The sequence below is a fragment of the Pteropus vampyrus genome, unplaced genomic scaffold (genome assembly GCF_000151845.1).
Source record: "Pteropus vampyrus isolate Shadow unplaced genomic scaffold, Pvam_2.0 Scaffold56, whole genome shotgun sequence".
Lineage (NCBI taxonomy): Eukaryota > Metazoa > Chordata > Mammalia > Chiroptera > Pteropodidae > Pteropus > Pteropus vampyrus.
Window position 1 is genome coordinate 965,689 of NW_011888837.1, and position 11,406 is coordinate 977,094.

At 37.0% G+C, this 11,406-nt stretch overlaps 1 protein-coding gene and 1 pseudogene across 1 annotated transcript in view; both read left to right on the forward strand.

Moving 5' to 3' along the window:
* Positions 1–11,406, forward strand: part of SLC4A4 (solute carrier family 4 member 4) — a 273,776-nt gene that overhangs the window by 160,375 nt on the left and 101,995 nt on the right. The window lies entirely within an intron of this gene.
* LOC111740027 lies at positions 2,664–2,782 on the forward strand (annotated as a pseudogene).

Genomic DNA, 11,406 nt, shown 5'->3' on the forward strand with positions numbered 1-11,406 from the left:
ATATGGTATTCTTCATTTATGACTGGTTCCCTTTTATAATTTTCATCTCCATTTTTATGTTCTTTATCTCTTTGTTAAAGTTCTCACTGAATTCATCTATTCTTCCCCTAAATTCATTGAGCATCTTTATAACCAGTGTTTTGAACTCTGCATCTGTTAGATTGCTTGACTCCATTATTCCTGGATCTCTCTTCTGTTCTCTCATATGGCTTCTGCTTCTTTGTCTTCCCATTTTGGCTGCCTTTATGTGTTTGTTTCTATATATTAAGCAAAGCTCCCAAGTCTCCCAGTCTTATTAGTGTGGCTTGTGTAGTGGGTATCCAGTGGCACAGTCCTGACAGGGGTTCAGCTACAGGCCAAGTTTAGCCTCAGCCTGTTTCCCTCCAGGGCCACCTGTTAAGATTCAGCAAGCAATCCAGATGCTGTGCTTATAGATGCCTCAAAAACTCACAGCAGAAACTGAGGCCAGACGCCACCAGTGTGGGGCTTAGAGCTGCTCAGCAAGGGGCACAGGGCACGCCAAGGAAACCACTAGATGTGGTTTTCAGTAGGGCTGAAAGTTGGGAGAGGCAGAGTTTCAGGGAATCTTCTGGGTGGAGTGACCTCTGCTACCAGTTTCATGATGTCTCAGCTATGGCAGCACTGAATCTGCATACCACTAGGGTGGGGGGCTCAACAGAGGAGCAATGGATACCACCAGAACTTCTACCAGGGAGAGATCCTTGCCTCTGGCCCTCGCTCTGACAACTCACTGTCTGCCTTTAAGTCCTTGGCATCCCTCAGCCGCTGACCTAGTTCTGGTGCTCAGAGCGAGCAAGTCCGTCCTCATGAAAGTCCAGTCACAGTTGCAACCCCTTTAAGAGGAACATCTGCACCTGATGGCTGCTGCTGCTGCTGTAGCCTCTGTCTCACTCAGCCTCTAGGACAAGCAGCCTCGCATCTCCACTCCCTCCTACCTCCTACCTTTGCAGGGTGATTTTTTACTTCTCCCCCCTAGTGGTAGGGCTTCTGTTCATCCAGACCCCAGGTGACTCTGATTGCTATTTGCTCTGTGTTTCCATCACAACTTTGGTGTGGTCCCGAGAAGAGATGATGGATAAAGCCTCTACCATCTATGCCACCTTGCCTGGAATACAAAAGTTATTTTTCATTGACATATGCTCATCAGTTTTGGAACCAGTAAAGGCTCTTTGCTTCTCACCAGAGATCTTTCTCAAGTTTGCTACCACTAAATGTAGCACCTATCCTGGAGCCTTCAGTGTCCTCACTTGTGTTTATGCAGAGCATAAAGATGCCATAATACAGGCATTATCACATGGACTTCATGCGTTTAACAAATGTTTAGTGGACACTTACTACCAGGTGGTGCCTTTATAAAGTACTGGAGAAACAAAGTTGAATAATATGTAGTTTCTTTTTGTAGAGTACTTTAGAACCCTTTTAAAAGATACTTATAATTTAATAAGAGTCACAGCCAAGTCAATCAATGAATGCATCATGGTAGGTATAATCACAGAGGGAAGGCTAGAGTCCTGTGGTAGAACAAAGCCAGGGAGAGTTTGGGGTTCTTGACTTTCTTTAAATACTTTTTAAAGTGCTATTCTCTTTATTTGGGCTTTCTGCTCTCCCTCCCCCCCGCCTCAACTCATATTATTTTCTGCAATTAAATACTGTTAAATACTATAAAATATAGTCATTAAAATTTTTAAAGGTTATCTGTACACAACCTAAACCATTGTAAACACTTAACATTGGTTTGCTGTATAAAAGGTTCAGAGATTTCAGGACAATGTCTTCTGCACTTTAGGTAGTAAAATATATTCATCAAGGAATATCAGACTTTCACAACATAGTGAAGTGGACTGACTGAGCATTAAAAGTTAGAATTACCATCCTGGCTTGGCCATTTAGCTGTATGAGTTTCATGAAGTTCCTTAAACTTTTCAAACTTGAGTTTCTCTCATCTGAAAGATAGTTTAATAATATATTTATCGTAAGCTTGATGGAAGAATTCAATTAAGATAGTAATTGAGAAAGTATTTTAAAAACTAAATAGTAACAAAAATTGAGTTTTATTTTTTTAATTATATAAAACACAAGAAAATGTGACTTGAGATTTTAACATGTTGGTTTTTAAACTAGGTCAGTACTTGAAATTTCATCCTATTTAGGAAATCAGAACTGATGGATTATACTTAATGTTATATTTAGTTTCATAGCCATTTGTAAATGTGCTGCTTTGCAGAATCATTTGCATTAATGGTGGTAAATGTCTATATTTGGAAGGAAAAATTAGAAAATCAAATTTTCACCCTCGGGGACTGTTTTCATTTTGTATTTTTAAAAATGGAATATACAAAAGTAGGAAATTGTTTAAAAAGTAAAAACATGTAGTCACAGAGCCTATTTTCTTATATAATGAATTCGTATTTCATATTTTGTACACTTATGGAAATCTCAGACCATATCATAAATGTTCAGTACTAATAACATTATAAGTGATTGTCTAAATTTTGGATTCTGTAGGCGCTCAACCAGTTGCTCCTTTTTAGGCCTTTTAGACATTGGGCCAATGGTTTTTAAATTTAGCCATTGGAAATATTCTAAATCACAGCTTGAAGATAACCTAAAGGGCAATCAGAGCTTCTATTAAAAACAAAACAGTTTATGGCCATGCTACTCTGAACAAGCCCAATCCCATCTGATCTCAGAAGCTAAGCAGGGTCAGGCCTGGTTAGTACTTGGATGGGAGACCACCTAGGAAGACCAAGTGCTGTAGGCATAAAACAAAAAGTTTATAATAATTATCTCAATAGTTCTATCACATTGAAAAAGTCCTATCTCACAAATTAGCTTAAGGGATGAGTAAAGAATATGTAACAAAAGTTTTAAGATAATTTTTCATACCTGGTCTTAGAATAAATAGCAATACTTGGTTAAGCTTATAAAACAGCGATTCCGATCATTTTCTTTTTCCCATTTCCTAGTTCGGCAATCACACAATTTATAGTAAAGAAGTTAGATTTAGAAATAGAATGCTGTGGTGTGTTTAAGACAGTGTTTGCTCAGGCTGCTCAGGAACACCCAAACCCTGTCCTCTGCCCAGTACTCTCTCTAGAAGATCATCAGGGGCAATGTATTCACAGAGAAACAAAGGCTGAGGAATACTTCACTGCTGGCTGAGGTCTGGCTGCAAACTCCAAACCAGAACTCTGGTGAACTCCTGTCTCAATTTGATAGCCGTAAAGAGCCTAGAGGCAAAACAAGCTCGTACTTGGAACTCAGGAGTTAGGCCTGCTCTTGTACTGGGAAGCCCTATGATAACGAAAGGCTGGAACAGAGCTTTCAGTGAGAAGAACTATTTTCCCAGTACCTGCTGTAGGCCAATTGACTTAGAATTTGATTACTTCAATTAGTCCTTCAGATCAGTTGAGAGGGCTGCTGGAAAGTTGGGGGAAGATGGGAGACAGAGACAGTTATCAATTAACCATGGAACCCATCTGTAGGCAATCAACTAGTCTCCAGCTGACACTACAGGATCCCCAGGAACTCCAAATAGGAACACATAGTTCTTGATAGGTCAAATCTATTTCAAAATTATCCCAGGGATTAGTTTTCACAAGGCTGCTTCTGATGGTCTGCTTCTTTATCCTAGCCCTGTTAAAGGCTAATTTTAACCTGGAGAAGGTATACTTGACTAGGTTATATTATATTTATGTTGAGTAGTAATGGGATATGAGGAAGATAAAGGCAGTGGTATATTACTTCAGACAGAGCACATTCATGTGGTCTTCTCGATATCCAGAGTAGGAAGAGAGAAGGCAGTAGGGAGGTTTACTCTATATGTTGGAGAAACTTAAAAGAAGAAGGGAGAAGTGAACTCCATATCTTTTTCTTTTTTGTATCTTGCTAGGTATTTTACCTTTTATGTCTTCTAATGTTCACAAAAGTTTTTAAAGTATGAGTTAGTTATGGCTATGGGATGTGGTTTTAGTTTTTCACTTCCGTGATTTTTTTTTTGAAGGTTTCCTGTAAGCCAGATTTGCAATAAAATAAGTTTATATATTAAGATACTCATTGTAGTATAATTGTTTTATTAAAGTAAAACATATGCATGTGATTTACATATACCCACATATATAAATCATTAATCTACTTTATGCTTTTTCACAAGGTGAATACACCTGTGTAATTGTCACTGAGATTATGAAATAGAACATGACTAGCATAGTACATTTGTTTTCTATGTCATGATTTCTTCTCTTATTTTTATTTCCTTCTTTATACCTTCTTTGAGTTTCGTATGCTGTTTTATTTTTTACTTCTTGAGGTATATATTTAGATCATTAAACTTTAGCTTTTCTTCTTCTGTAATACTGCATTCAAGGCCATGAGTTTTACTCGATGCAGATGTTTAGCTGCATTTCTCATTTCGATATGTCATATTTTCATATTATGAGTAATATCAACTTTAATAAATCAATGATACATATTCTAATCTCTAAGATATCTACTTTTTAAAAAAACAGGTTCTGATGAATTTACCATCTTGTAATAATATTTTAAAAATATTGTTAAGTTATTTCAAAGTCTATGTCCGATAACTGCAATATGTAGCTCTACTTTAAGTTTCTTTCTAATTTCTGTTTTGTTTTTTTTTTCTCTTGGGTTCCAGTCATTTGATCTTGCCTACAAGTAAGCCTAGTAATTTCTGATTGAATGTCAGATATAATTTATACACAGTAGAGATAATTTAATATTCTTGATGATGTTATCTTTCTTCAGAGATTATTTCTTTTGCTTTTGGCTGGTATTTATGCTAGGGGCAGGCCACCTTAACATTGGGCTGATTGGAAGCTGGGTTTCAGTCTTTAAGTGGATTGGTCTATTCCTAGTTTGCCCTATGCCTTGAGTCTTGTCCTTTAGAGGGTCTCAACTGGATGCCTGACATGAGGGCCCATCTTTTTGAGAGTGCTGAAGGATCTCAATTTCTGAATCCCTGCAGTTACTTAGCAATTATCAAATGCCTTTAGAAGAAAATCAGCTGAATTTATCCTCATCTCTATGCAGTTTCCTTCTTCAGAGATATTGTCTCCTTAAGTTTTTAATGTCATGGTAACTTTCTGAATCTTTTAAACACATTGTAAAAATCCAGCTTTTCACTTTTTCTTGCTGGAAGTGTTGGGGTGATACTAGCTAGATTACCATAGCTAGAAGTGAAGCCTCTCAAAAACACTATTTAGGTTGGAAATTTCTAGTTTACCAAATACGCAGCCTACAATAGCACATACAGAACCTAAATTTTGGGATTCATAAACTTAAGAGTTATGTGTTATGATAGAGAAACATAGTCGATCCTATGAAGCAGACTCTGTCAACTTATCTAACCAACCACATAAATGAAGATGTCAAGTCTCTTTTTTCCATTCACTTGTCTTGCTGTAAGAAAAAATAGCCAGCTTGCTTCTTGTCCTCAAGGCACTGTATCCTCCCATTAGAAAAAAGTCCCAATGAATTTGTCAAACTTTAATTCATCAAATTGGCCACTTTCCCCAAGGTGTAGAGAGAGCGGACAGAGGCAGAAGCATCTCACTCATGAGAGAACACTTTTTCTTACCCTAACAGTTAATCTTGTTTGCATATAATAAATGAATAAATTCACACTCAGAGAGCATAAATAATTTTTTTGACTTAGGCTTTCCCTCATTCTTTTGAGTTCCTTGAATCTTAAGTTTCCATAATGTGTAATTATTCTTTAACATCATATCTTAGGCACCACTCAAAAGTCAACTTCAGTGAGATTAATATGTAAGATGACCATATAATGTTTTTCATAGTCCAAGATACTTTTGAGTATGAAAGAAGGTAAAATTCATAATTATACCAGGACAGTGGGGGTAAATTGGGACTGTCATAAACAAACTGGTAAGTATAGTGACCCTATTTTACTGTTAACACAGGTATCTTTGCAATGGAAAGACATGGTACTAGGGTGACCTAGAATGATTTTGAGCTTACCGGATGAGTTTCTTTGTGGGGAAAGAATAAGAGCTGGCAATTTCCAAAGAGAATGGAAGGGAACAAAGTCAACAGGAAGAAGAAAATTAAGTTAAGGAGAAAAGAAGAAGAAAGAACATCAGTAAGAAAGACAGGAATAAGCTCTTTGCTCAGGAAAACAGCTGGATGTTTGCCTAGGCATGAGGCATGAGGCAGGGTGAATTGAGAATAAGTATAGATTGGAAGATTAAAATCATTCTCATGGAAAAAAAATGTGGATGGGGTAGCAGTAGGTTTAAGTGTTGTAAAAATAATGAAAAATATACTCAAATTTAGATGATTTTAAAAACATTACTTGTGGTAAGGACAGCCTATAGGATCACCTTCTACTAAATCAGGTTCAAATGACAAACCTGGTTATAAATGATATTTTATCACAGATGCACTTATTTTAACATGTGCTAATAATAGCAGAGAAAAGGAGGTAGGGTTTAAATATCTTCCTAGTGACTGAGGAAAAATATGATAGCCTGGACCTACTTACGAGATCATGCTGTAGGTATGAGGGTGATGGTAAGGGAACTAGGACATAGTGTTACTCAAATAGTTATCTCAGTAAAGGACTATTAACATTGGTTAGCAGTTACTATGTGATATGTTACTGTAGAAAACCTAAAATATGCAAATTGTTTTCATAGCGAAGGCAGGAAAATCTAAGACCTGAGTGGGGTATGAAAGATTAACTTTTTCAATTAGCAATATGTGATGCATATTACTTATGTTTGAGTAACTTTTCCATCACCACACAGGGCTGTCCTTCCAAGTAAGCTATCTTTTTTTTATAATTAATCCACGTGTTCTGCTTTATCCATTCATGTTCTCTAGTTTCTTGGTACGCTAATACTGTGTTCACTGGGTTGTTAGAAAATCACTAAGTAAGGAACGTTAAATTATAAGAACGTTAAATTATAAGAACTTTAAATTATAAGAACGTTAAATTATAAGGAACGTTAAATTATAAGAACGTTAAATTATAAACACTTATGGCAGAGGGAAAGCCATGTACTTCTGAGTAATTATATAGCAAGACCTTATTCTGAAAGAAAATACAGGCTAGTATGAAAGGAATCTGGAGTGTACACATCTGGATTCACAGAGTTGGTGGTGTAACCTGGTAAAGACACACACACACACACACACACACTGGCACAATTTTGCTAAACTAGTCAAAATATCTCTTACCAATTGTAGCTCCATATGGCAGCCATTTGAAATCCATTTCTTTGAAAGGAAGATTGGCTAAGGGAATTTCTTTTTTCACTGTGTGTGTTCTCATAGTTGACCCTGCATAAAATCCAGGCTGGGTATCCCTTGGAGAATCAACTAATGATCTATAAGAAAGGAATGTCAAACTTTATTTTTGAAATTTAATCTGGATGAGTTTATTGGGTGATTTCAACCTGATACGAAAGCCCTAGATTCTGTTCTTGTTTTCATTATCTTTTATTGTTCTTTGAAATTCCTGGGTAATTCTTTACTGTTTTCTTTAATTTTTACAATTTTTTCTTAGTATTTTATTATTGTTTACAGTTTCTTGTGTTAGCCCCAAATTGGTTTTTATACTTCAGTCATTACTTTTTTCCTTATCAGTTATTATTGAGGTACTTGAAGATAATATATATGAATCAGTATTTAAGGAACCCACCTTTATGAGAGATCTTTAAACTTCGACTGAGAGGAGAGCCTCCCTTGAACTCTGTTGCCAGGTGTAATTGCTGCACTTTGTGACTACCCATTGAACAATATACCTTTCGTATGGTGTTTATATATTTTTTTTCATTATAGTTGTTTTTATAATTGCTTCTCTCCATTAGACTGTAAACTTCAGAAGAGTAGGGTTGGTCTGTTCTCTGCAGTGCCCACGACGAGGCCTTGAACATTATAGGCATCCATTAAGTTTGAAGAGAATTAAATGGAATTGAGAGTGAGATTAAATGGAAGATGAGTAAATTTATGTCCAATGCAGCATTCTTATTGTGTTTCCATAGCATAATGTGTTTTATTTCTCTCCTGCTGGGAGATAAAGCATTGCTAGTTATTATATAGGTATATTCTGTAGTATAGAAACTTAATTTTATTTAACCTGGAATTCCTCAAACTTATTTGACAAATGCACTTTTGTGAAGGGTCTGGAGTCTGCAGTAGCCAGAAATCACCTCAAATTACTTAAAGCCCCAAATGGAATTTTCTGACATATAACTGGTAAGAATTTTTTATGAGTTCGCAGAATGAAGAAACTGCAGGACCTCAGGTCCTGGGACTGGGCACTCAGCAATCTCTTTTTTCATCCATTTTTCTCTCCTGCTTTCATCTGTTTTGTTTTGGGTGCTGACCTCATTCTCTCCTAGTGTGGACAGGCCTTTCAACACGGAGGGGAGCAACCTCAGGTGAAACAGAGAATGCTGATTTTAACATATTTAAATGTTGATTTTCCAAATGGCTTTTGTCCCTGCTTAGGTCATGTGTCCGTCCTTTGGACCAGTCACTGTTATCAGCGGTGGGGTTTACTAAAAGTGGCCATATCTAGGGTTTCGGTCTACTTAAATGGCCTGGGTGGTGGTACAATGTTCAGAATCTATGACTTTAAGAGAAGAGTTAGGGAAGTTCATTGGGAAGAGCAGAAATAATAACCATCATTTAGCAAATGTTTATTGAATCTTTCTCCTCAGGCACTCTTTTAGGCATTAGGGACATAACATAACAAAATAGATGGATCTTCCTATCTTCATAGAGCTTTCATTCTAGTGGAAAGGCAGAAACTAAAGAAGATAAGTAAAACGTATAGCATATTGGCTGTTATAAGTACTAGGAAGGAAAAAATAAAGCGGGAAAGTGGAGAAAGAAGAATCTGTGGGGAGGAGTGGCCAGAGAAAAACTCACTGATAAGAAAGTGGCTTTTAAATAAAGATCTAAAGAAAGAAGAAGTGAGGGAGGAAGAGAACTGTGCGGACCTTCTATTCAAAGGCAATAGCAAGTGTAAAGGTCTTGAGGTAAGAGTGTGCCTGGTGGACACGGAAGCTGGAGTGGAGGGTATGGACAAGCCTGAGAGAGGGCAGTAGGAAATAAGGTCAGGGAGCTGATAGCAAGCCAGATACTGCTGGGGTTCTGGCTTGTCATAAAGATATTGCCTTCTCTCTTAATGAAACAGGGGCCAATAGAGGGTTTTGAGCAGAGGAGAGATATGATCTGACTCCTGATTTGACTTCTGGCTGCTTTGGTGAGTAGACTGGAGGCAGGGGCAGAAGCAGATAATATATCCAAGAAGCCAGTGTCGTAATCCAGAAAAAAAATGATCGTAACATGGACAAGAGTGGTGGTAGTGAAGATGGTGAGAAAAGGTCAGATTCTGGATATATTTCGAATACAGATCCAACAGGATTGGCTGATAGAAAGGACATAGGTATGCGAGGAAGAGAAGTGCTGAAGATGACAGCAAAGTTTTGGCCTGAGTGTCGGAAGAATGGTGTTGCCATTAACCAGATGAGGAAGACTGCAGTGAGAGCTAGTTTGAAGGGACTATCACGGGGCTCAGTTTGGGGTGTGTGAAGTTTGAAATGTCTATTAGATGTTGTAGGTTTGGGGCTCAGGGAAGAGGTCCTGAATAAAGATATAAATTCATCTTTGATAAATGAGTCATCAGCATATAGATGGTATTTAAAAACATAGGACGCAGTGAGATCCTCCAGAGAGTGTGTGTAGAGAGAAAAGAGACATCTAAAGACTGATGTCTGGGGCACCTTAGGTACCACACATTTTTATTTTAGAATAACTGTTAGTTTCTCTGAGAACACTTGTATTCCAGAAGCACAGTATGAGATATGCTGATCTAAAAAAACTTGTCTTTACAAGTACTTTTCTCCAGAGCATATAGAATGCAGTTTATTTCCTTTGGCTTTTAAAAATAGACACTTAATTTTCCAAGGTTGTACAGTAATCTCAATAAAGGTAAAACAGTACATTTTGTGGAAGTATCTAATTGACTGGGGTATTCTGCATACGTTGAGTCAGGTAGTGGCTTAGTGACAGCGGACATAGTAGATTCTAAAATAACCTTTAAAAACTAACTCCCTTGGATATTTGAGGGTCTTTTGGTCCGATTTTTAGTGCTACAGAGTTCATTTCTTCTGTTCAAAATATTTAGTGGAGCTAAATGATGTGCAAAGTAGGTGTTCAGTACAATGAGGGGTAAACTGTTTTAACCCTCAAGAAACTCAGGGGAAAAATTTAAATATGGACCAAAGTGTGATTCGGAAATGAGGACTCTGGAGTTCCCAAGGAAGTGGGCTGAGAAGGTGGAAAGGCTTGAGCTGAGCTCTGAAGGATGTTTAGAAAAGGTAGAAATGAGGAAAGGGCAGTTTTTGAAAATAACTGTGGGAGTCTAAGTATATAAAACAGAGGTGGATTATGATCAGATTACCTGCCTAACTAGAAAAAAGACTGCTGGAGAGAATGTGAAGTAAAATCAGATTATTATAGAGCTTCGAGTCCAGTGTTGGTAATTGGAATTCTCTGGAAAAGAGTGTTTGAGGACAGTTACGCTAGCTGTGATATTTTATTATGCATTTGGGCCACTTGGCCATACCCCATGGTCTACTCTGTGTATAGAGAACAGTTCATTACTGTAACTTAGGCCATGATAACAGTTTTGGCAATTTGATGTTTTTTAGACCCTTCCCATAGCTGCTCTATTCATACCTGTAAAATGTAAACAATTTTTTTTTCATATTAGCATTTCTTGGAGAATTAATGGTATAAACTTTGGAAAAAATTTCTTACTGCTTAGAAATAATGTTTCTAACATCTAAAAATATATATCTTGCCTTTGCTTTTTAAAATTTTAGTTTCCATTAAATTATTAGCCCCAACTTCCTTTTTTTTTTTCTTATATGCAGTACCAAATTAAGGAAAAAGATCCCATAAAAATGCTACTGAGGATGATGGAGTATTAGGGATTAGTTCTCATGACTCTTATTTTCCGTTATTAAGAACTCTTTAAATGGAAATTGAAAATAAATTGTTACTAATAACTTTTTTATTAATGGGGAAAATTGGGCCATGCCTGCCACTTCCATCTCAGCAATAATCCATGGCACAGCATACTAAGAGCGCTGGTAACTTTTGACTTGATGAGAGAGACATTTATATTGATAATAAGTAAATGTCAGAAGTCTCCTTTTCACATGGTCTGGCAAAATTTTTATCTCTATTCTTCGATGATTGTTGAAGTGTTTTCTTTGTGCTGTGGGAGGCATTTTCCACTCACTGAAGGATGCCTAAATAATCCTCTTCTAAGCAGGAGTTGGGGAGAGAGGGGAAAGTAAGGAACGACACCTATTAGATAAACTTTTA